The 23,358-nt window shown below is 42.8% G+C and overlaps 1 long non-coding RNA gene across 2 annotated transcripts; it reads left to right on the top strand.

The window, feature by feature from the left end:
• The first annotated feature begins 1,375 nt into the window (after positions 1-1,375).
• On the top strand, positions 1,376-21,516 carry LOC119435025 (uncharacterized). Of its 2 annotated transcripts, none has more exons than XR_007464635.1 (3): positions 1,376-1,550; positions 2,775-2,967; positions 20,851-21,516. It is a non-coding gene; the product is annotated as an uncharacterized LOC119435025 (long non-coding RNA). The 2 variants fall into 2 exon arrangements; XR_005188736.2 differs by lacking the exon at positions 20,851-21,516 and adding an exon at positions 5,546-5,617.
• The last annotated feature ends 1,842 nt before the right edge of the window (positions 21,517-23,358 follow it).

Here is a 23,358-nt window from a genome sequence, read left to right on the forward strand (position 1 = left end):
GCACTATTCCTTGTGTCAACGCTCCTTGTGTAACACCTGGCCCGCCAAAGAACTTGAAAATGAAACTTTTATTCAAGCACACAAATATATGTGCCGTGTACGTTACGGGGAAACCAGATGCGCAATTGTCAGGATTGACATCTTTAGTACAGCAGTCCCGTCGTGGATAAACGCTTGGCGGTATTTGTTTTACAGCGTAAGCTGTTATGGGCTCATTTCAATAGCCGTTTCGGGTCGCGATGATGCCGCCGCCGTCCCGTAGCCGCTATCGCATGCGAAAAGAAGTAACCGCTCTCCGCCGAACCAAGGCTCGCTGCGTGGGAGGCGGATAGTTTACCACTGAGCGACGCAAGCGCTTGCTATCCGAGAGCGGGAAAATGTACTATAAAGGCGCCCTATGCAGGCGCGCAGGCGCAGACGACGAGCTGCGATTCAGACGCGGAACTTGAGAGAGAAAGTTAAATTCTAGTGACTGTTGTAAGTGGAATGTTAATTTAGGGTCCGAAATTTTTCAAAAGTAACTTTCAAAAATTGGTGGGTTTGAACAAAGATGGAAGCACGAGGTGTACAAATTTGTAGGTCTGCATTAAGAACGGATATGGCACTTCTGTAAACTGCATCCGTTAGAGCATCCAAAGCGGACAAATTTGATACATCAATTTACATCTTACGTGAATTAGTTACATTGTTTACAAGTGTTTTGCAAAAGTCCAACTAACATATTAGTGCTCTATTTAAGAGCCATGTATAATACACTAATTTTGTCCGCTTTAGATGCGCCAGCATATGCAATTTACAGAATTGTGATATCCTTTTTGATTGCTGAGTTACAGAGTTGTAAACTTGACAGTGTGGCTTTCTGAAAATTAGCCGATTTTCTACAATTTTTATAAAAAAACTTGACCGCCTAAATTAAGCATTCGCTACCAACAGTGACTATATTTTAAGTTCTTCTTTTAAATGCCACAAACCCCATCAAATTTGGAGCAGTGGTTGCCGAGAAAAACGATTTCTCCTAGCTTTCCCATGTATTCAGATAGGAGCCCTCGTGCTAAAGCTACCAATGCTCGTAAATCGGAGGGGCCAAAGAAACTGAAACAAAATATTTTTTGTGGTGAGTACTTTCTAAATATGATATGCTTTAAATTGTTATATATGAGAAACTAAACAGATATATGTTCGAACTTTGTTGAGTTTTGCAAAGTCCACATTCAAACTCTTCCAGATGGCGCCACAACGGCTCGCCAAACGCGCGCGGTGCGAATACGAAAGTTCGTCAACTGTGAGATACGAGCGCGGGAAACTGCTGCCACTGGGCAAGCTGGTGCCGGCTTGACAGCTCAACGTTTTCCGTTTGTGCTTACGAGGTGGCGTTACTTGAGAGAAGATAATAATACTTTGATGCTCTTCTCACGCCTACAAATGAGGGCGACGTGATAAACAGCACAGCACGCGAAAGGGTACGTGAACGCCAACGAACGGCGTGCCGCCAACAACTGCATGGGCTGTCACTTCAGTGTATTCTTCCCGCCTTTGGAAGAAGCATTTTGGTAAGCTTCTATTTTATTTCTTGTTTGCAAAGTTCATCGCAGGCAAACATTTTTTTTTGGTTTTTTTTTTTTAAAGATCGCGTTCGAGTTCGCTATCGCGAGTGTCGCGCCGTGACCAAGGGCATCTGCGATATCTAGAACGCATTACTGTGCTCAATGCGCATGCATGACGTACGACTTGATACTACTAATACGGAATAAGCAGAACTGTAACCGCTATATAGTACAAGAGGAAAAAGACGCGATGAGAATACGCCAGGTTAAAATAAACGAACAAGTCTCGTTTGTGCTCGTTCTTTCGTTTTGCAGCTAGGGCGTGCTCCATGCTCTCTTTTTCGCGTGCAAATGTCCCGGTTTGATGAGATACAGCACGATGAACAGCGCCAACGACAGAGAAAGAACCCCCGGCCCTCCCCCCGGTTCTAGAGCACATGCCAAAGAACATATTTCTGGTGGAGGAAAAATTATCACAACGCCGCAGTAAGCTTCTTGAAATGTTTTGTCTTTTTTGAGCGTGTCGGTATAAGGCCTTTACCCTAGTTTTTGTTTTGAAATTTGACTATATTCGCTCGATGTGTAATGCATTTGTATCCAACCACCGTGGATAGAAAATGAGGCTTTCTACTTCAGATCGTATCAATTTTCTCATAAGTGGTAGCGATTACATGTAATTAGAAATGCATATTAAGGCTTGAAATGCTTGTATTCAACCTTCATATCTTAGAAACAAATTTATATCAGTGTACAACTTGCAAAGTGCACAGTGAGACTTTGTACAAAACTTTTTTTAAAAGAAACTGTAAAGGTATTTTCAATCTCCCTCTATGAACAGCATCATTGTGCATTGTGGAAACTGAACTTGTTTGCTGACACAAACTGACTGATTGAACAGATGTGCAGCCAATTTGAAAGAAACCTTAGCAGAACAAAAAACTGGGTGGGGGGTGATATACACTGAATGTGATTCTAGCACAATATATGTGAGGAGACAAAGGTAACAGTCTGTGTGAGTGTGTTACCTTCGTCTTGTATCACGGCTATCGTGCTACACTACATCGTGTTCTACAATAAATCTGGTACAAGTGGAACAGCTAAACTTGTGCTTAATAGTGATGTTTTAAAGTAATTAACTGGCATCAGAGAAACTTCAACATGTTAATCCGTCGGCCAAAGTGCCTGCATTTTTTACATATTGATTAGAACTGATCATTTTATTTGTTGCAGGACTAAAGCTACCTTGATATGTACAAAACATGGGAGACTACGTGCAGGATTATGAATGGCTACCTGAATGCTGCTTGAAGCAGCGAGCTCTACAGCACCACTCATGCCCCTTTCCATGGGTTGGCAAGAGGAGCAGTGGCACACAACTCTACAGGCACTTGTGCTTTTTATCATCTTTGGAGGAGATGTATTGGTATGCTCTACATATATTTGACTGTGGGTTCCAGCCGGATTTGTGGCATTGTCATTTGATATGCAGGCTGAGCAGTTACCTCTTGAGTGCACATGTAGGTAAAAGATACAAAAAGGAAGATGATTCCTCGAACACCGATGAACCTGTCCTCTACTTATTAATTTTCATTTTCTTGTTATACCTTATTTTTGCTGACCACATAAAGCCCGCAGGCAATGAAGCCAAGGAAAGCATAGATTAAATGAGCTGTGGTTGAAATTGAGATGTAGAAAATAATGAAAAAGGTAAATGAAATTGGACGAAAAGATATCTTGTCGCTGGTGGGGTCTAAACCCACAACCTTCGTATTGTGCATTCGATACATAATTGTGCTACAGCGATGATTATCAATCCGTCATTAACTTGAGTATTCATGTGTACTAGATGTAGCCATGGGAGTGCTAGTCAGCGCCACTCGAAGCCATGGCGGGTGGATGTGGAACCCCCTTATTTGCCTTATGGTGCCACGTAACTCGTGGACTTTGGAGAGAAAGCACATGGCTAATAAATCTTCATATGCTGCCTCATGGCGTCAAGGCTGCCAGATTTGAGACCCTCGCTATGAATTAACGAAAAGGAAAACGGAAGGGCTCGATTTTTTTTAATCACTACCGTATAAAGCCAGCAGGCAATGAAGTTAAGGAAAGCATAGGGGCTAATCAGCTGTGGTTTCAATTGGAATGTAGAGAATACTGAAGAAAAGGGGAAATGAAAGTGGACGAAAAGATAGTTTGTTGCCGATAGGGGAGGGGGGGGGGAACCAAACCCACAGTTGCACAAAGGAGGTTTTGCCAATGTATGATTTGTATGTTAGACAAACTTTTAACAAAAGGCAGCACAAAAAATAATCGGATGGCAGAGTACAAAGAACAAGCGCCAAGGGCACACTGTTTATTCACAGGCATGGGCCACTACATATGTAGAATGTACATGAAACGGAGTGCATACACGAGAACAAGGCTACCACTATGGTGCCTACACGTGGGCATCAAGCAAAATTTTCTGGGTGTTTTAAGGTTATAATGATCGCTGGCACAGTCACTTCTACTTGATATTAAGAAAGCTTCTAAAATCAAATGTGCATTTGTGCTTCTACTTCTGCCAAGAACCTATATCTCATCAAGTCAGGGATGACAAGTGCATGTGTTACAATGCTCACCTACATTAGTCTTTTCCTTCCTTTTTATATTCTGCAAATGTTATCTTGCCCTGTCATTAGTGAAGTGTCCAGTTTGGCTTCTGTAGAGCTTACCACAAGTGGTTATTTGGTACACCATGCCCATGTCACAATTCATGAAGGGTGCTTCATGTCTTGTCACAAGTAGCTCTATTTTCACCCTTAAGTGGGGGAACAAAGTATAGGCAGCTTCTTTGGAACCATCATCATAACTGGGACCCCATACTTGTTGGCAACCTTCTTCAGTGAGTGCGACACTCGGTGTGCATGAGGCAGTATCTCTGGCTACTTCAAACTGCGCATTGTTGGCTTTTGCTGTTTTTAAGTCCCTAAGTTTTTGCAGAAGGAATTCTGAGATCAGGATGATCACTTTGTGATCATCCCGATCACTTTGTGCTTTTCGGCTTTCGAAGGGGAACCTTGTTTACAATGTTTTCACTATGTCAGTGGGTGCCGCAATCTTAAAGGCTAGTCCTTCTCCTCGCCCATTAAAAACATAATCCCTTGTGACAGCCTTGTCAAATATCTGATGTAATGTCACAAAGCACAGGAGCCAGCTGCTATGAGCCTGCCAATCTGAACACAAAAGCTAGTGCGCATCATGTGATTACACATTTTTAGAGCCTACTCGAGGCACATCAAGGGAATAACAGGTTTAACAACATTAATATAGGTTGATTCGTACAGTAGCAAACCTTTCTTTGCTCTTGCTTGGTAACACCAGCAAACATGCTTCATGGTGAAGGTCAAATTATTATCTATGCAGCTTAATTATTGTCAGTGGGTTGATGAAGTTTAGAGTCTGACAAAGTCTTGTCTGGTCGGGAAGAGTCATGGCGAAAAACAAAAACTGACACCGAGCAAGGTGAAGTTATTTAAAAGCTTAATTTTTTGGCTTTCGAACGGGAACCTTGTTTACAATGTTTTCACTATGTGAGTGGGTGCCGCAAGCATAAAGGCTAGTCCTTTTCCTCACCCCATTAAAAACATAAAATGTAATCTACCATATTCTCATGCATCATATTAGTATTAGGTTGTAAATGAATTAGAACATTTATGCGTCTAAAAACCTTGAGAACCACAGCCTTGTCAAATATCTGATGTAATGTCACAAAGCACAGGAGCTTCTTAATACCCCTGCTCCAAAAGCTTAAAGTACAAATGCAACGAAATTTAACTGCCAAATTTGTAATAAATAAGTAGTACTACTGAAGCAATCTTGGCAAAGGTGCGGGGCTGGTAACTGTCTCATTTTCTTTTTGGCAGCCTTTTAATAGTGCCTTAGCAGACGAAGCACGCACTTGGTGGTTAGTGGCTGTGACGCGAGTTTACGTTGCCTCTGGGATTTTTATCACACCGCAGGCAGCTGCAGGTGGTCCCTTCTCATACGCCATGCCAAGGAGTCCTGCAATCCGAGTCATGCATCACTGCCGGTGACTGGTAATGGTGACATTTTTTTCATATTCAGTATCAAGAATGCTTACTTTTCCTAGCCTTTTGTCACTCATCCCCTCGTTTTTCAAATGTTAAAGTGTTGCACGTAGGCTGTTCTGTATTCACACTACTCGAATATTTTTTTTCCACAGCCCCAAGTTTTATTTTAGTTGGACTTTATAAGCACTTCAAAGCAGCAAAAGCCAACAGTGCACAGTTTAAAGCAGCTGGAGGTGCTGCTTCATGTGTACCAATTGTCACACTCACTGCAGAAGGTTGCTGACAAGTATGGGATCCCAGTTGTGCTGTTTGACGTTGCGCTGCTAAGCCTGAGGGCACGGGATGTAAATCTGGCTGTGGTAGCCACATTTCAATGTGGGTGAAATGCAAAAACACCCATGTACCAATTAAGGAACCCCAGGTGGCAACATTAATTTGGAGTCCCTCGTACTGCATGCCTCATAATCATATCGTGGTTTTGGCACGTAAAACCCCAGAACTTATTTTAATTTAACAGTTGGTGCCCTTCGGTTTTCCAATTTTCTCATTTTCTTGCTTACAAAAGCTCTGTTCTCGCTACAAATGGCAAATTCGTGATTACGGAAGCCGAACTTTCAATCTAGCTTACCTCAATATTTTTCTTTAGCGTACCTTTAACATGCATTTATAGCATTGAACCTGAATTATTTTGCATTTATCCATGTTGGACTTGTGCTCAACAGCTGGATGGCATAGATGCAGAGCTACTACTGTGGGCTTCAAGTTGCAAGCTTGTCTTTTCGTTTAGAAGCAAGATCACCTGAACCTGGTTCTCTATTATCAGGTAGACTACTAAGGAAGGCAGACATTACTTGCGTATAGATCTCAGTGATCAGTTAAATTTGTGTTCAGTTTTTGGCCCTCAAAAAGTGAACAGAATTGTATATTGTAGTTGCAGGGCTTGAAGCTAGTAAGTCAAATGCACTTAACCCTTTCCCTGGCAGGTATGTCACTCCTTGTCACTCGCCACGTCTCCAAGTGCATTTCGCTAACTGCTAAATTTCAAAAGCGAACAAGGCTTGTGTGCTTAAAACGTTTCTCAGGTGATCGAAAGATAACCACTTGAAAGGAAATCAAGGCATGGTGCGACGATTGCGCCGTGGCACTGTGCAGTGTTTCTTGCTTAGAAGTCTTTGCAATCATTGAAGCCAAGTTACACGGGCATTCATCAAAGTGATAGTATTGCTGTTGTAGAGCAAAGAACACATCTTTTCAGCTAACCTTACAATTTCGGCAGCTGCGCAGCAATGTCTTTATTAGCACTGCGATTAAGCAAACTATCAGTTTATTTTTCTTGTAATATTTTTTTCAAACCTTCTTCCAAAATGAATATTTTAAGCAGCATATTTTATGCTCTTTATTTTGGTTTATGTTTCTTCGAATGACTAAAACATTTGGTATATACTTGGGTCCTTTTTCCAGAGTGTGTTTGGTATTACAAGGGTAAACAGATAGCGAGCCAAGCTGGTGTTGAAATGATCATCATCAGCCTATATTTATGTCCACTGCCGGACGAAGGCGTCTCCCTGTGATCTCCGATTACCCTTGTCTGCGCTAGCTGATTCCAACTTGCGCTTGCAAATTTCCTAACTTCATCACCCTACCTAGTTTTCTGCCGTCCTCGACTGCGCTTCAATTCTCTTGATATCCATTCTGTAACTCTAATGGTCCACCGGTTATCCATCCTACGCATTACATGGCTGGTCCAGCTCCATTTTTTCCTCTTAATGTCAACTAGAATATCGGCTATCCCCATTTGCTCTCTGATCCACACCGCTCTCTTCCTGTCTCTTAACGTTAGGCCTAACATTTTTCGTTCCATCGCTCTTTGTGCGGTCCTTAACTTGTTCTCGAGCTTCTTTGTTAACCTCCAAGTTTCTGCCACATATTTTATCACCGGTAGAATGCAATGATTGTACACTTTTTGTTTCAACGACAGTGGTAAGCTCCCAATCAGGATTTGGTAATGTCTGCTGTATGCACTCCAACCCAATTTTATTCTGTAAATTTCTTTCTTATGATCAGGGCCCCCTGTGAGTAACTAGCCTAGATAAACATACTCCTTTACAGACTCTAAACATGCATTAGCATTCCTGGTCGTTTTCAACTAGTGCTTTCCAGAAATGCATGAGAAAGGCTCTTGAAACATTTTTAACTGAAACAGTAAAGTAAATTGTGGCATATTTTGGGGACAGATATCTTGACAGCATAATAGGAAGAAAAACGGAATGCTGACCAAAATGGTGTTTAAAAATTCTTAAACGTTTCGGCTTCCACGCGGAAGCCTTGTTCACTGAGCTGAGAGGCAAAGAACCTTCAACTTAAATCCCGTCCATAATCGCTTCAGGCATCTTGCCTATCTTGGCAGGAGATTGCTGTCGTTTCGATTAAGTGTGTGTGCTGTGGTTCGGATAGTCAGAGATTCCAGATACTGTCGCTTCGTCCAGCTTTCTTGGGCGATGACTGAAGCTTGGCTCCAGTTGAAATCGTGTTGCTTGGTTTCTGCATGTTCAGCGAGTGCACTGGAAGGGACTTTTTTGCTTTTTCACATCGCTCATGTGCTCCTTCAGGCACCGCTCAAAATTGCTACTTTCACCAACGTAGACATAATTGCAGTCCACTCACGGTATCTTATTTACAACGCCAGGGAACTTTCTTTTCTTAGTTGGTCCTTGACGTTGACATGTCGTGACGTAACTTGCGGCGGGGAACATGGGCAGCTGGCACATTATATTTACGCAGGACATGTGCCAAAGCTTCGCTGATGCTGGGAACATATAGAATGGCGGTGTGACATTGGCCGGGGGCATCATGCGATTCCGTAGGACGCGACGCTCTTTTTTCTGAAAAAGCGATAAAATGTTTCGGGTAGCTGCACGCACCGAGCTCGCGTCGAATGCAGGTCAAATCGGAGCCCGAGTGTTCTGGCTTACTACAAATTCTTTAGGCTCTTTGTATTAACGATAATGCTGTGGACCACTTGTGGCACACAGTGTTTACAGAAGTGAAATGAAGATACCGCCCTGTGTGCGTGTCCTTCCTATGAACTTCCTGGGAGATAACCACTATCTATTCCGTTCTACCAATATGTCTAGAAAAGGTAGCCGGCCAGAGTCCTCCTCTTCACAGTGAAATTTATGGCACCCTCAGTGCTATTTAGGCGATCCGTGAAGGCAGCCAGGGTTTCTTTTTTAGGATGCAAAAGCAATCGTCAATGTAGCAGAAGAAAACTTTCATGGAGGATGAAAAGAAGCCAAGGCCCGACTTTCCACGGAAACCATAGCAAAATTTGCAGTGGTTACAGAAATTGATGTGCCCATAAGGGTTCCGTGCACTTACTTTTAAGTGACACTGCAGAAATTGAAGTATTTTTCAAGCAAAATTCGAGTAATCATGCGAGACCCTGTACTTCAGTTGCCATACGTTCACATAGCTTCGCATCAGCCAGAAGGGCAGCTTTGCATGCGTCCACCGCAAGGGCCGCAGAAACATAAGTGAAAAGGGAAACCACGTCAAAAGACACCATGACTTCATTATCATTCACTGTGAGGGGGTGTACCTTGTCAATAAAGTCTTGCGAGTTGCGAATAAACGTGGGGCCACTCCCAACAAGTTGAGCACACACATGGTAAAGGTAACTGGACAGTTTGCAGAGAGGGGAACGTGTGAAATCCACAATGGGCAGCATCAGAGTACCTGACTTGTGGATTTTCAGGAGAAAACTAGTGCCGGAGCTGATCCGTTGTGGCAAAGCAGCAAATAATAAATGTGTTCTTGCAGCATGTCGGCTAGAAGCTTTTCCAAATACAGTTCCACCTTAAGTGTGGGGTCATGATTGAGGACGGTGTAGGTGCTTTTATCTTGAACAAGGTCCAACATTTTACTGATGTAGTCATTGGTGTTTATAATAACAGTGGCACTACCCTTGTCGGCTGGCAATATCACTATGTTGCTATTCCTGTGGAGACTTAATGGCGTTTCGCTGCTCAGGCAACAAGGCGGAAGGTGGCTTACGCGGTAGTTTGGTGAGAACGCTAATCACACGAGTACAGGCATCTTCACGCTCGGAGTGATCGACGAGACCAATGGCATGCTCCACGGCACAAACAACTTTTATTTTTGGGTCAGGTGCAGAACTCGTGTTGAAGTTCAGTCCAAGTTCAAGAACACTTAGCGCCAGCTGGCTAGGTGCGTATGAAGACAAGTTGCACACTGCTGCTTTGACCCGATTCGGCATGGTGCTCCTGTGGTATGGCATGAGGCGTAACAGTTTGTTTCGGTGTGTAGTTTCAAAGCGGCAGGACTGAAGATGAGCCTTGAAGTTGGCGTGTAGCTGGATGCTGGCGAAAACACCAGGGCACTGGTGCTCAAGGAGACGGCGAGCAAAGGACAAATGATTCTAGCAGTCTCTGATGGTTGCTTTGCAGTCCAAGATCCTTACTTGAAGTAATAAGCGCTCAGCTTTCGAGACAACTTTGTGTCTGAAAGCCGTGTCGACGGGTCTGAGCACGTGTCGTGACTTGGGATCAGGCCTTGGGTTTTGCATGTTAGATTGAAGTTCAGGTGAGCCTTGAACTTAGTGTGCAAAACCCAAGGCCTGATCCCAAAGTCACTACGCCTGCTCAGACCCGTTGACACAGCTTTCGGACACAAAGTTGTCTCGAAAGCTGCGCACTTATTACTTCAAGTAAGGATCTTGGACTGCAAAGCAACCATCAGAGACTTCCAGAATCATCTGTTCTTTGCTCGCCGTCGCCTTGAGAACCAGTTCCCTGATGTATTCACCAGCATTCAGCTACATGCCAACTTCAAGGCTCATCTTCAGTCCTGTCACTGTGAAACGACGTACCGAAACAAACTGGCACGTCTCATGCCGCGCCACAGGAGCACCATGTCGAATCGGGTCAAGTCAGCGGTGTGTGACTTGTTTCACACGCACCTAGCCAGCTCGAGCTAGGCGGTCTCGAACTTGGACTGAACTTCAACACGAGTTCTGCACCTGACCCAAAAATAAATGTTATTTGTGCCGTGGAGCATGCCATTGGCCTCGTCGATCACTCCGAGCGCCTACACCATCCTCAATCATGAGCCCACACTTAAGGTGGAACGGTATTTGGAAAAGCTTCTAGCCGACATGCCGTAGGAACACAAGTCATTTATTATTCGCTGCTTTGCCACAACGGCTCAGCTCCGGCACTATGTTTTCTTCCAAAAATCCACAAGTCAGGTACTCCGATGCTGCCCATTGTGGATTTCATGCGTTCCCCCCTCTGCAAACTGTTCGGTTACCTTCACGGTGCATGTGCTCCACTTGTTGTGAGTGGCCCCACATTTATTCGCAACTCACAGGACTTCAGTGATAAGGTACGGGACACCTCACGGCGGATGATGATGAAGTCATGGTGTCTTTTGATGTGGTTTCCCTCAAAGTTCACTGGAAGAACCCGCACACAGGGTGGTATCTTCATTTCACTTCTGTAAACCCTGTGTGTCAGAAGTGGTCCGTGGCATTCTTATTAATACAAAGAGCCCAAAGGATTTGTTGTAAGCCGGAAGACTAGGACTCCGATTTGACCTGCATTCGACGCGAGCTCGGCGTGTGCAGCTACATGAAAATTTTTATTGCTTCCTCAGATAAAGAACCTCGCATCCTACGGAACCACGTGATGCCCCCGTGCAGCGTCTCACCACCATTCATATGTTCTTAGCATCAGCGAAGCTTTGGCACGTGTCCTGTGTACATATAGTGTGCAAGTCGCCCATGTTCCCAGCGGCAAGTTACGTCACGAGCTTGTCAACGTCAAGGACAAACTAAGAAAAGAAATGTTCCCTGGCGTTGTATATAAGAGCACCGAGTGCAAATATGTCTGCATTGGTGAAAGTGGCAGTTTCGAGCGGCGCCTGAAGGAGCACATGAGCGATGTAAAAATGAAAAAAGTCACTTCCATTGCACTCGCTGAACACGGAGAAACCAAGCAACACGATTTCAACTGGGGCCAAGCTTCAGTCATTGCCCAAGAAAAGAACCTGGTGAAGCGACAGTGACTGGAATCTCTGACCATCCAAACCACAGCACGCACGCCTAATCGAAACGATGGCAATCTCCCGCCAACATATGCAAGATGCCTGAAGCGATTATTGATGCAGATTTAAGCGGAAGGCTTTTTGCTTCTCAGCTTGGTGAACAAGGCTTTCGTGTGGAAGCTGAAACGTTAAGAATTTTTAGACAAGAACATTTTGGTCGGCGTTCTGTTTTTTTCCTCCTATTATGCAGTTACTTCCCAACCAGAGGGGATTTCGTCGAACTCTTGATTGCAGATATCTTGACACTTGAGCTAATTTCAAATTCTGCTTAGCCGATGTGTTTGACTTCACTTCTGCCCAGCAGCAATTCCACAATTGCAACAAATGCCCTAATGTAAATAATTAGAATGTTATTGTTTGCAAGTTTGGGAAATATATTTGAAACAGTGAATTTGTCATATTTGACAAGCAATGTCATCTTCCAGTAACCCACCTGAACAAGTAGAATTGCCCTATATGCCACAAACATATAAGGTGCAACAAACTTTTATGTTCATGTTACAGCTCAAGTTGCATTACCGGCATTGTTTGTGTTTATAAAATTACAATGGATAACATATAGCACGGCTTCTGCTTAAGCTTCTTGGTCAGACACACTGGTAGACATATAATGGCACGAAGGAATCAGCACAAAGAAACACATCGACAGCACTGGCATTAAGTACCAACTGATTTTATTCGTGAAGGCAGGCGAGCATTTAAAACCCCAATCGCTCTTTTTGTGCCAGTAACGAGTCTCACTTGTCCAGGGAATTTTCGCCTACTGAGTACCATGGACAAGTGGCAATGTTTTCATCATTTTGTTGTGAAGACTGTGTTAATAAGAGGCACCAATTTTGCAGTAAACAGATGTTTTGAGGTCACAGTGGGAGGAAACGAAGCAGAAGTCTGGCTTGTTTAAAAGTAGCAGTGCAAAGTGAGGTGGCTGCAGTGACAAGGGTCGCTTGTTGAATGCTGGAATTCATGTTTTTGGATCTGAAGTAAAGAATTGGAGCTGGAAAGCTCTAATGTGTCATGGCTGGAGCATCAACATTGTACTAACAATTGCAAAGAAAATTTGAGCCCCTGGCGACCTGTTTAAAAAAAAAGCTTTTTTGCTTCCACCTTTGCGATTGTCTTCCCATGCAGCGCTAGCAATAACACATTTCATGGGGGATACCAAAAGCATGGTTGACTTCTGTTCCAAAAAAACATGTCATTTCTTTTTAGAGCACTTACCTGCGATTTATCACTCAAATTGTGACAGGTGCATATTTTGTATCCTTACTGTTCTGAGCTCAATTTTATTTTCAGAAAACCACAGAAATTTCCCAAATTTTTTAAGAGTGATTCATTGTGAAGAGCTTTCATTACTGCAATATCAGCTGTTCATTTATTATTTTGTGCTGTCCTTTACTAGCTATCAACAATTTTTTCATGTTTTTAAATTGCGAATAGGCAAGAACACCAAAACAGCTTATATTGGTATTAAATGTAACAATATGGAGCATGATATTGCTATGGACCAGTAGTTACGATAACAAAGAAGCCAGTGGTGTGAAGACGACAACGATTGGAGGCTAGCACAGGCTGTTGCCTTTTGGTCAAGTGCAGATTATTCACGTAAATATACTTGAATGTATCTTGTCGTCTGTGTCTTCCCACATAACATATTAAGTCGAGATGGAAATTCCTTGTCTTTGTCACGGAAGCTCTGCAGCGGTTGGTACGTTGAGCCTTCCATCATGGCTCCCTGAGACGACAGCTCGACTCAACTGGTTCTGACACCAGCTGCCACTTCGATGACCTGCATCGCACTCCACTCCCCGTGACTCTGGCATATTCTCGGGAACAGATGGGAAAGACGCGGAGGACTGGATCAGACTGCACGAACGAGGCACCAATAATCGGTGGGACCCTACTGTCATGCTTGCCAACGTAGTATTTTACCTTGTTGGCACACCTAGAGTATGGTTACGGACACACGAAGATGAGCTCACCAGTTGAGATATGCTTAAACAACAATTTTGAGACTTGTTCGGCAACCCTCACAGTCACCAACTTGCCACGAAGAAGGCGTTATCCAGCCGTGTGCTGACGTCAAGAAAGCCGTATGTCACATGAATTCAACAAGTCCTGGCTCTGTGCCGCAAAGTTGACGCACGGGACTGAACCAGACATGGTTTCACACATTCTCAAAGTTAGCGTCGATGACACCTTCAACTTTTTCGTCTTCAACAACGAGGCGACGGTGGATGCAGCCATCAAAGAGTGCTGCTGGCTGAAACCCGCAAAAAGCCGCCATGTCAACCAACAGTTTGCCCGTCTATCAAGCACCTCGGCAACATCTTCCTGTGCCGACGCTCCCCGTCCCAACAACACTAGCGATGTTTCCCGGAACCTCCGGCGAGAAATTGAAGCTGCCTATCCAGCTGCCTTCGAATCCAGCTCCGCCAACAAACCTTCAGTCACGGTTTCCCTGATTCAGGCAGTTGTATGCCAAGAGGATAACTTGAGTTTGGCCTAATTTGTGTTTACTGCATGTTACCACCAGTGTCATCGTTTCGTGCTTCTCTTTCTCTGTCGTTGTCCTTGATTAGCGGTCAACATGTCATGCTTTATGCCACGAGTTCGGCAACATGGGTCTTCACTCTGCCTGCTCGGCCCATCGCCCTGATGCCTGCTCGAATTCTTCGATCCCGCCCTGTTCCACATCTTATTACCCAGCACCTACACCAAACATGTTATGTGGGAAGACGCAGATGAGAAGCTATATACAAGTATATTTACAAATGAATATGCCGCACTTGACCAAAAGGGAACAGCCCACGCTAGCCTCCAATCGTCATCTTCACATCACTGGCTTCTTCATCATCATAAATACTGCTCCGTAGGAATACCGTGCTTCATGTAAACTTTCTGTGCCCTTGCCTATTTGCAACTTAAAAACATGAAAGTATAGTTGACAGCTAGTAAAAGAATACAGAAAATAATAAATGAACAGCAGATATTGCAATAATAAAACCTTCACAATGAATCACTCATAAAAATTTGGGAAACTTCAGTGGTTTTCTGAAAATAAAATTGAGGACGGAAAGGGTTAATATTATATGGGGCACAAAAATCAGTAGCGAAACAAAATATGCACCTGTCAGAATGTGAGTGATGAATTGCGGGTAAACGTTATAAAAAATTGACCTGATTTTATCACAGAGACAGTGATTGTTTGCGGACACATGTCAATCCCTGTTTGCTAGTGTAAAAAAACCTCAATCATTTCCCTCTCACCTTTATTATGGCTTTTTGCAACTAACCTTGTGTGCCGGAACATAGGGATGCACCATCAGCTCTTGACATGTGCAGCCATGCGGCTACCGTAGTCATTCTTCATGCAAGTTCTGAGTTCAAATACTTCCTCATTGAAGCATTGATAGTGATTATGATTATACATACTTGTTTCCATCCAGGAGCAAAATCAGTTGGTACCATATTTACATGATTGTAAGGTGACCTATTTCTTTAAATTTGAAAATCTGAAGTGGGGGATCGGAAACGAAAGCATGGCACCGCCAATAAGGAGAGAAATGAGTTATCACGGGCGCTACAATATAAATACAATTTTATGTTTTGTCTACAGGTCTACCTGTAGCATTCAGCTATTCTGCGCGTTTGTTCGGAAGGGTATTTTCAACATTTTAAGCAGGTTTACAACGCACACAGCACTAATGGTTTTGCTGATAGTTGATGGAAGGGCCGCTGTTCCAATTGCGGCGGCACCGACTCTCGGAATGCCGGTGCTTCCGGGGGAGTATCGATAGTTAATGGAAAAGCAGATGCCGCTCATGTGTTTCTCTTTATAGCTCTACGTTTTACTTGACCGCCGGCCATGTGTTACTTATAAATTTTTGTTATGGAATGTACCCATGGGTATGCCTTTTTTTTCCTAACACATGTGATTTGGGGGGTTGACTTACTTACAATCATGTAAATACGGTAGTTGGGGCCTGCCCTGTTGATATGTGTTTCAATGTCCTTGTTTTTCATGCCATCATACCCTGCATACAATTTCTGAAAGCTGGGAGAGTTGGTTACCTGCATTAGGAAACATGGTTACTACACTATCAGATGAAATACATATGAATGCACAGAACGGGCCCTGCACTTCAACTGGTTTTACAACACAAGTGATTACATAAATGCATGAAAGGCTCACATTTGCGGCAATATTTGACTATACATGACTTATCAGATATATCACTCATTTTACCTATGATGCATGCATTAGACATATTGTTCAAGTAATCGATATTTCTAGTCAAGATACCAATATGTTTGCTATTGCATTTATTGGCTTCTTGTTTGGAAAAGGACTTATATATCAGTGTGCACTTTCAGCTTTAGATTTTTCCGAGTATTTGTGCTGCCACATTTTGTAAGTTGTCCCGACCTTGCTAACACCCTAACATACACCGAAGGCTCCCTCAGCCTGTCATTGAGGCACCTTTGAGTGCCTTTAATGCCTTCTTCTGCAGCAAGTGTTACATTGCGCTGACCAGGAGTTGCGTTAATGACAGGCTGGAGGAGCATCGAGCAAGATTTAGGCGTTAACAGCATGTGGATTTCACAAAACATTGTAAAAGATGCCAAAGCATGCCAAAATATGACTGTACACATGTACTTCGAAAATGCAAGGCAGAAAAGTGCAAATTGATGTACTAGACCGTACAAGAAAGCAATAACTGCATTAACACACCTTCCACAAGGGCCTGAAATAGAGAAATTACTTGTTGATGTATGATATGTGTGCATTGTGAGGTTTTATTGTGAATGCTAGGTTTTAATGTGCGTAATCACTGTAGTGAGGTCAGTTGATTTCTAGCAACCATTCTGTGCATTTGGTGTTTTGTCATTCTTAGTACTGTAATCATGTTTCATAAGATTTTACACACATTGCTAAAATAAGGCTTCGGGGCACTTTGGTCTTCTTTTCATCCGCATTCTTGTTTTTGTAATTTCCCTTACCACATTAGCATTTTTCTGGAGCACTGGTGGCATTTCACTGTGCTCTTGCATTTACTTGCCAGATGTTTGTCTTTGAAGAGCCCAAACCACTTATAGCATACGAATTTGTTACAAGCTGAAGGCTACGGGTGACTTGGTAAACATGCTGCTAAATATTTTTTTTGTTTTTCAGTTGAAGCACTTCTGTAACTGTTAGGTTTTGCAGCTATAAAGTGAAGCAGAATTCTTGCATCCATGTAATCTACATGCCACTTTTTCATTGTCCCTTCTTTTATCTAACTGCCTGCTATGTCAGCATGGCAATGCACATAGGGACATCTTTCACGGGTCTCTGAACCTTCTTAAGCAAATCGTAATATTGCATATTATCTTCTTTCCTAACATTAGTAGGTTCCAAATAGCTCCTACAATGCTTTTGTTTTCACATTTTCAGCAGCGATAGCTGAAATTTTCAGTGGGAGGACAGAACTAGCAGTTCACCTGATTTACCACTTTTACAGGCAACAAGTTAACCATAATATAAGTGCCATGCCGATTGCTTAAAAGCTCTTCAGCAATTCTGCACATCTGAAAGTTTATTGAATTGAAGCAAGCTATGAGTTCTGTGTTAATGAGATGGTCGAATGCTCGTGATGGTTTTTTAGGCCAATGTGAAGAAAGCCCCAGTACCCATGTGTTGCTTTACGATGTTGATCTGTATTGAATATTGTTAGTTGGTGAACTGTATGTGCACTGCGAAGATATGCACATTCTGGTGCCCTTGCATAATCCGGTCCCATATAAAACATATTACATGTAAGGAAGTAATAATGAAACGGTCTGTTTAGTCCGCCATTTTAATGAACTTCTTCCTCTGTGCCGCCAGCCCCAGTCTCGGTCGTCTTCTTCCTTATCTTCAGGGAGGTTCCGCTTCAGGCTCTCCACACCCTCCACGGCTTTGATTGTCTCCCCTCCTGGGGTAATATGGAATCACATTTCTAATGGCGCTGGATTCAATCTTCTCCCTTGGTGCTTCGTAATAAATGGCCTTCAGAACGCCTTGTTGTTTTACCGTTTTGGTCACCATGTAGGGGCCGATGAATGGCGACTTCGAGCCGTCCAGTCCTTTGCATACAAGGACTAAGTGTCCTGGTTCGATGTCTGGAATTTTAGACCCATGTTTACTGTCGTAATATTTTTTCATTGATAGCTTGTACTGCTGCTGTTGGTCTTTTGTCTTGGCACATTCTTGTAAAAATATCTTGCCTGCTATTCCCAGACGATGATCCGCGGGTAGCCATGGGCTGGTCCCACAGGCAGCAAAATGGGGTGTGCAACCAAGGCCAGCCGTATAGGAGCGGTTGTGATGCTGGACAGCAGCTTCCAGAGCGCATTTCCAGCCGCCAGGAAAATTTGGATAAAGGGTAATGTATGTCTTCAAATCACGAATTAATCGCTCAGCCAGAACGTTACCCTCAGGATGGTATGGCGTAGTGAACCGTAGGGTGATCGCCCTTTCCTCTGCCCAAGCTCTTAGCCTTTGGCTTCTGAATGCCGGACCGTTGTCGCTGACAATGACTTTAGTATTCTTAAACATTTCCCGTTGCATAAGGGAAATGACAGCGTTGGAGTCTTCGTTCCCTGGTTTCGCCGCTGCCATCCGTGTACATTGGTCAATAGCAACCAGAAAAGCTTGCGTCTTACGCACTCCTTCCCCTTTCTTTTTAAGCTCGGCAAAGTCGAGGTGCACAACTTCAAATGGCACATTGGAGTACACAGGTATGGTCATTTCTTTTCCTTTAGGCCTATATTTTGCTTTTCGCATTTGGCAATCATGGCAAGTCTTTACATATTCATGTACGTCATTTTTCATATTTCTCCACGTGAAACGTTGCTGTACCTTCATATATGTTCTCCAAAAACCGTCGTGCCCTCCCGAGTCGGGACTGTCGTGATAAAGCTTCAAAATCTTCTGGCGATCTGTTTCTGGTACCTCGAAATTTCCATCCTTCAACACAATATCTTCGGTGTCTTCCCAAATACTTGCTACATGCAGAGTTTTAATTATTTCAGTCTCCGGAGTATGCAATCTTGATAAAGTGTCCGCGTCGGGGAGCTTCTTTCCAGGACGATGAACCACGTCGAACGCGAACTGCTGGATTTCGCTGACCCAACGAGCAATCCTTCCCTTCGGTTGAGTAATGTTGAGCAAATAAGTCAAAGCTTGGTTGTCCGTAAACAAGTTAAAGTATTGACCTTCGAGGTAAGTGCGAAAATACCGCAATGCCATGACGACGGCCAATGCCTCTTTTTCCGTGGTGTTGTAGTTTATTTCCGATTTGCTGAAGGTGTATGAGTAACCAATCTGGACCCACATCAGCTTCAGGTTGTAGCGGCTGCGCCAAAAATGTAAGGAAGTAATAATGAAACGGTCTGTTTAGTCCGCCATTTTAATTAATGAACTTCTTCCTCTGTGCCGCCAGCCCCAGTCTCGGTCGTCTTCCTTATCTTCAGGGAGGTTCCGCTTCAGGCTCTCCACATATGGCTCGTGGTTTATTGAATTGAAGCAAGCTATGAGTGCTGTGTTAATGAGATGGTCGAATGGTCGTGATGGTTTTTTAGGCCAATGTGAAGAAAGCCCCAGTACCCATGTGTTGCTTTACGATGTTGATCTGTATTGATTATTGTTAGTTGGTGAACTGTATGTGCACTGCGAGGATATGCACATTCTGGTGCCCTTGCATAATCCGGTCACAAATAAAACATATTACATTTATTATCAAGAGCGCATACATTTTATTAGTTTTTGAATGTGTTGTCTTGATTTCGTTCATTTTCAGCGTTGCTAGGCATCCTATTACATAATTAAAGAGCTTCCACTGATGTAAACAGTTAATTAGAAAATTCAGAACCTTTTAATCACTGCAGCTATAGATTCCTTTAATCATAAGCTCTTTTCCTCGCTACAAAATAGGGGTTCCTAAATCTCATTATTGGTTCCTATAAGCCACTCTAGCTTGATGAAAACACTTCAGAAATTGTTCCAAGGTCCATAATTTATTTTTCAGTCAAATCAGAATCGAAGAAACACCCTTTGCAGATGACAAATATTACGGTCCATATCAGTTAATAAAATGTTCTGCAAATTTTCATGGTTATTAAAAAACTTGTTTGTAGCTTTTAGTGTGCCAAGATGTCTTAGGGGTTTGCGAATATCTGAAACTTTCGGAATAACAAATCGAATAGTGTCCTATTTGCTTCGGTTGTCGAATCGAATAGTCACTATTCATAAATTCGAATATTTTATTACTTTTCGAATATTTCAAAATGTGAACTGCGGCCAATTGAACATAACATTGGAGTAAATGTACGTTAAATTTTCATCCCCATGGGCATAGTATAGACAAAACCTGATAATACGCACAAACCAGGTTACGTCACTTAGGTAGCCATACTTTACAGGCTATACAACGATCATTCGCACTCTGAAGAGTCATGTGCATGTGAAGAAACTACTTGTTTGCTTCCACTGCTGTTTTATGCTTTTAAGAAGCAACACTTCATTATTTACTATACTGATGACAGAAACAGATGACAGATGATAGTAGGATGCGAACATCATTTTATATTAATTGTGATAACGGCTGTTCATTATTTGAAAAGTATTCAATTTAGTCTCAAAAATCGCTATTCGCACACCCCTAATGCTTGACCTTAGACCATAAGATAATAATGATGCTCATATGATGTGAAATTTTCACAATATTCTGTGTGCAGTCTGCAACTGTAGTGATTGCCTGTCGTTTTTCTTAACTTGAGATAGCCAAAGTACACTTGGTGTTGTGGCATTGGTTAGCCAAGCACTGTCAAATCATTTGTGAGGCATACTTATCAGTCAGCGCGAGAACAACTTGGGACACAGGACGAGTGCTGACAGTTTTTTGTTAGCGCTCATCCTGTGTCACTCTACCTCTGTGTTCTCAATTGTTCTCGGGCTGACCAATAAGTGCATCCTTTCCAACTCGCCCATCTTTCTACTTTATTGCAATTTGTGATGCTATGTTTAAATATTCATATGGTATCAGTTTGCAAGTACAGTAGTATATAATCCATTTTTTTTTGTTTTTCAGGGTGCTCCATACCATGCACTGCCATTTCAATACACCAAGGCTTTTCGTGTGGATTCCTTCCCTTTTCAAGGCCACCACTGCTTGCACAGCATCATCAGCCTACCTTCCTTGAACTTCATGTTCCATATGGCAGAAGAAAATACAAAATGCCTACTCTGAAATACATGCTTGGCTCCATGCAGCACTCCCTGCCGTCAGGGTGCTAGAACTTTGTGCAGAGAAAATGTTCGTAATGATGCTATATGTGTACAGCCTTGGTGGTAAAGTGTTGCCCGCTTCGCCTATGAGAGAATTTCACACTTATGGGCACTGTTAAAGGTTCATGTGTTAAATGTTTGACATCCTATAGAAATTTTCATGTTTCAGTGTAAAAGCAAAATTATAGTTGAATTGCTGCTTTTTGTGATATGCAATATACAGCTGAAGGTGATTAGCAGTGGTGAAACAGGTGTTGTATGAGGTAGTAAATTGTTTTCAACAGAGGGAGTTGTCTTTGCTAGGGCAACAACTGTTTTCCTTGGCAGCATTGATATAGTTCACTTTTCCCCACTCCATAGACATCTAGGAGAATAAGCAGGGTTGCATACAGTAGGGTGAGGTAAGTTGAAATGCTCAACATGATGGTTTAGTTGGGAAGGTGAGGTGTGTGGGAGAAATAGGGGAGTTTCCTCAGACCACTCAGATTGCTGACATTGGTGTTGGTCTTTGTGCCGGTGTTGGTTATATAACGCAAGGCACATTTTGAGGAAAGAATTTTTGAAAAAACTCCTTATATTTGTGCAAATTCGGTATGTGCCCCTGCGGCTGCAATAGGTTAGCACCACTGAGGCCACTGGTTATGTGCCCCTGGGGCCACTGCATCGGCATATGCAGGTCTTCAATGAACCTCTTTGACACCAACTTGTGTATGTGCCAATCTTTAATGAACCTCTTTGATGCCAACTAGGGTCAGGTGGCATCGCAACAAGCACCTATGTAGTGACATCTACATATGCATTGTTGTCAGCTGGAGTTGTCTACTAGTCCCCTTGTTGGATTGTTAACCTCAGCCTGAGACATCACCTGCTTGACTACTGTTACATTGTGACCATCTTGCTGTGAACTTTTGTCATGTTCACTATTTGGGTAGTTTGTATTTCAGGTATTGCACACTGCTAAGGAAATTGATTCAGAGTGGGGTGTGCGCCCTTGGCTTCTTTTTTCTTTGCAGCTGCATGTTACATGCGAGCATAGTATGTGGGAGTAAGTTGTTTGTAGATATCAATTCGAAATAGCATAGGTATTCAAAAGTACTTTGTTTATTTTCCTTCGGGTCATTGCTGCTGTCAGGCCTACTTTGCATCATTCATTGTAGCATGCTCTTTTACTTGCAAAAAGAAGTGTGACCTGTTCAAACAGATACAAGGATTGCCGAATAGCTCATGGTGTTGTCTTGAGCTACTCACTTTTGGTCTTGGCTGCACTTGTAGATTTATAAGTGTACTGAAGCTTGTCAAATGCTTGAATTCTCTGTCATACTTGTTTATATCCAATTTATTGAATCAATTCACTTTCACTATGCCAACAATTGCTGATTGTACTATCATGCTGGCACATTTGGTTGTGGAATTACAATAAATTTCCAGACACTTTATTGCTTTGTCATACATCTCGGAGCTCCTCAAAGGGCGCATTCTACTAAACACACATACAAAAAAACTCCCTTCAGCCTCATGAAATTCCCAAAAGGAGCCTAATAAACTCCCAGAGCTTCCTGTAAAAGCTCCGAAAAGGAGCTAAAAAGTACTCCCAAAACAATTGTTTAAAACTCTCTAACTAAAACAAAGCTCCTTAAAGGTGTGAAGAGGAACTCCCAGACATTCTCCTATATATTCCCATAAAAAGCTAAAAATTAATTCCCAAAGCTATCCATAAGAGCTCCCTTAAGCAAAGCTCCCAAAATATGGAAGCAATTGCTCCCATATTTACACCTAAGCACTCCCATTAGAAGTAAAAATAATTTCCCAAAGGTATCCTTAAAAACTCCCTCAAGAAGCCACGCCGCTCGGAAAATACGTTCGTAATAGCTCCCATCGTTTCTCCTTTAAATTCCCAAAAGAAGCAAAATAAAATACCCAAGGAAACCTATAAAGGCACCCAGGGTACCTCATAAAACCTCCCACAGTCCCGGTGTTCAAAGCAGTAATAAAAAACTCCTAACTTTCCTCATAAAGACGCCAGCAGCGATACCTTTTAAAGGAACTATACAAAACTCCCACGGTACCCCCCAAAAATCCCAACAACAAGGGTGTGAATAAACACTCCATTCTGATGGAGTTTCTTGTGCTCCCATTAGGGTGTGAGTTATGCAACGAGCCTAAAACTCCCTAAAAGAGTAAAACCTGTTAACAGTGTATTACTAACACTATATGTTCAGATAGAAGGCTTCACTAGCTGTCATAGAGCACGCACTGACACGCACTGACAAACACACTACTCAGTTTCCTAATGAAATCGGCTTCTATTATC

The sequence above is a fragment of the Dermacentor silvarum genome, unplaced genomic scaffold (assembly GCF_013339745.2).
Source record: "Dermacentor silvarum isolate Dsil-2018 unplaced genomic scaffold, BIME_Dsil_1.4 Seq382, whole genome shotgun sequence".
NCBI lineage: Eukaryota > Metazoa > Arthropoda > Arachnida > Ixodida > Ixodidae > Dermacentor > Dermacentor silvarum.